This window comes from Otolemur garnettii, unplaced genomic scaffold (assembly GCF_000181295.1).
Source record: "Otolemur garnettii isolate 467f Iridium unplaced genomic scaffold, OtoGar3 scaffold00091, whole genome shotgun sequence".
NCBI lineage: Eukaryota > Metazoa > Chordata > Mammalia > Primates > Galagidae > Otolemur > Otolemur garnettii.
Window position 1 is genome coordinate 7,206,964 of NW_003852486.1, and position 3,645 is coordinate 7,210,608.

The window sequence follows — 3,645 nt, forward strand, 5'->3', positions numbered from 1 at the left end:
CATAGTGAGGACACTTAAAATCTATTTTCTTAGCAATTTTTAAATATACAACATGCTGTTCTTAATTATAGTGACCATGCTGAGCAGTGGACCTCGAACATTTATTCTTTTGTCTGGCTGAATCTTTGTATCTCTCCCAGCCCCTGGGTGCCCAGGGTGCTAGAACTCCTGTGGGTTAAGGTTTTATCCTTTATTGCCAAGGTTCAGAATCCCTGGAAGACAGGGAGATTGTCCTCAAAGCCTGCCTTGCTTTGAGAGAACTTCACAGAGTTCTTGCATCTTCCCCCAGGGTCACCATCTTGAGCCACGTATTATTTGGCCTCTGATCTCTGGCTGTGGGACTCTCTGCCACATTTATCACCTGTACATGTTCCATTTGCTGTTTCTTCTTCAGCTTAGGGTCGTGATGGCCTTCATGGTGTTGGAACCAAGGGAGGACTGGCTGATAACCAGTTAGGTCATTAAATAACTTCTATAGCTGGAGAAAGGGTTGAGGTTATTTCTCCTCTTACACCTGGAAACCTCATCTCTCCCCTCTGGTTCTGAGTCTTGCTGTTTTATATTCCACATGCAAGTGAGATCAAGTACCTGGAAAGATGGAAAATTTCATGTTATTCCCATTTTACCACAGTTTTAAACAGCTAGGCACAACCTCTGTAGAAATTCTCATGTCACCATAAATCATGAGTTTGAACCCGTCAAGTCTGAGAAGATGGAAAGCATCTAAACCTTCAGGTCAGGAGGTCAGGAATTCACAAGTAAACATGTCCAAGACAGTTCATTTCGAAACTTCTCATGCTTAATTCTGAGGTATTTACGACATGTAGATCACATAGATAGCACCTTGTAAACCTCCTGTGATGGATTTTGGTCTTGGGAGAGGTATGTGGATCTCTTTTACAATTTGGGTTTTTTCCCCTAATAGTCAGTTGTCCACATATCACTGGGTCAGATAACTTGTCCTTTCCCCAAGGCTTTTAAGTTGTTTTAGCATATTAATTTTGTAGTTCTACTTTTTCTTTTGGATGGATTCTATCGAAGGGTCTGGCTCTCTTGAGGACACAGACCCAGACAGCATCAGTTTGATGTCCCTTGTAGGAAGGAGAAAAGTGAAGGCAGCCCCTGATTCTCAGAAGCTGGCCTGGCACTCATGGCCTGGCCCAGCCATGCTGAGAAATTCTCACAGAACTTATAGCCTGGACAAGGTCACTCCGAGTCTGTGATGCACAGTGAGACATGCAATAAGGAGCAAGGCTGCCTCATAATTGTGTCTAAGCTCAAACAAGAGCAAGGTCTTGGTGTCGCTTACCAATTTCCAAACACCCTCCTCTCTCAGCTAAATGAGTGGCGCTTGCTTCTTTACCAATTATAGCTTTACCTTATTTATTAGTCAGAGTCCTCGAGGAAAATAGAACCCAGAAGTTGTTGATGGATGCTTCTTCATTTACAGTGAGGTTAAGGCCATTGCAACTTGAAAATACAGTAACAAGTGAACTTTCACACCTAACCTACCAATATCCAAGCTTAGCCCAGCCACCTTAAATGTACTTGGAGGCTTGACGCCCATAGCTCAGTGAGTAGGGTGCCAGCCACATACACTGAGTCTGGCGGGTTCAAGCCTGGCCCGGGCCTGCTAAACAACAATGATAACTGCAACCAAAAATAGCTGGGCATTGTGGTGGGCACCTGTAATCCCAGTTACTTGGGAGGCTGAGGCAAGAAAATCACTTAAACCCAGGAGTTTGAGGTTGCTGTGAGCTGTGATGCCACAGCTCTCTACTGAGGGTGACATAGTGAGACTTTGTCTCAAAAAAACAAAAAAAACAAAAACAAAAAAAGTTTTTGGAACACCTACATTAGCCTATGGTTGAGCAAAATCATGTAACATAAAGCCTGTTTTATGATAAGTTTGAATATGTGTATCTCATACATACTATGGAAGTTTGGGGACAGATTGTGTAATGGCCCATTATTTCACTTCCAAGAAATGTAGTCGACAGCATCCTTTTTGATTCACCCTTGTAAGTTTCATCTTGCTCAGCTTATCAGTGTTGCTGGTAGGGCTTTGTTTGGTTTTGTCCATGTGGGTTTTAAGTTTCTTGATGTTTGTGTGTCTCAAAACTTGCAGTGACTTATATAGTGCCCTGAAGGTGAAAAACAGTGGTTGTGAGTCCTCACCTTGTGCTTCTACTGAAGGAATATTGCTTTTGCACCTTCCTAATATTGAAAAATCATAAGTCAAATTATTTTAAGTCAAAGACCATCTGCATATATCCATATCTCCTCTCTTGCTATATATGTATATTTATATCATGTTTATTTATATCTCTCACTCTCTCTATCTACATGTGCCATGTATATATTTTAAGGAGTTAGCTCACATGGTTATGGGAACTCACAAATCAGAAATTTAGTGGAAAGAGTTAATGCTGCATCACAAGTCAAAAGTCCTATCAGAATTATCTCTTCCAGTCTTGGAAGTCTTATCCATTTAGTCTTTCTATGATTCATAAGGCCCCATCACAGTACAGAGAGCAATCTGCTTTACTAAGAGTCTACTGCTTCAATGACAATTATACTTAAAAATTAACTTCATGGCAATATTAGTTGAGGCTTCAGACTTATATCTATGTGCTACAGCCTAACCTGACCACATTAGCCATTCCACTTAACCACAGTCTTTGCTCCTTCTAGCTGAGATTTATTAAAATACCCAACCCCGAAAAAGTAACATATGGAGTGGGGGCAGAGCAAGACGGTGGACCAGAAGGATCATTCAGCTGAGCACTCCTAGAATGGCTGAGAAACAGAGAAAACCCAGCCACATCTGGCATGAGGACCTTACACAGAGTAATGGCTCAGGGAACACAGTGAAGAGGTGGTGACCTGGATACAGCATATGATCTGGAGCAGTGGAAATGTGATGAAATAGGCGAGTGATTGTGACCAGCTAGGATCAGCTGGCTACCCACAGAGGCCTGTGATGGGAGGAAGCCCTTCCTGAATTTTCAGTTTGGGGGGAAGTTGTATATTGAATGGAAAGCTTAGAAGAGTGAGCAGACTCGAACAGTATTCAGCAACCAGATTTGAATGCTAGTTAGAATGGACTTGCCATAGGTTTGGTGGCTGGCGAGGCAGGCAACCTGAGAAGGTCTTGGTGGCCAGGGGGCTGCCATTGTGGGAAGGTTGGAGAAGGTCTTAGCAGGGGCCTAAAGCATGGCTGTTTTAATTCTGCTTGCCAGGATCAGAGCTCCACTCTTGGAACAGGCTTAGGGACTCTTGCACCCCACAAAAACTGGAGTCGGTGGGCACTGTGAGATCTGCCCCTAAAGGATTCTTGTGAGCTTTAAGATCCCAGACCACAAAAGGGCTCAAATGAAAGATGCAACTTAATTCTAGCCCAAGAATATGGGGAGGGGGTGGGGAAAGGGAGGGGAGAAGGGTGGCTGGGTGGTGGGAGGGTGACTGGAAAGATCACCTATATATCTGTCTAACAAGGGTACAAGTGAACTTTTCTAGAACTAGAATATAAACGTTTTGACACAATGACTATGCAAATGACATGAAATTTATGTGAACCAGCTTGATGAAAGTATTTCAAAATGTATATGAAAACATTACACTGTACCCCATGTTTGCATTAAT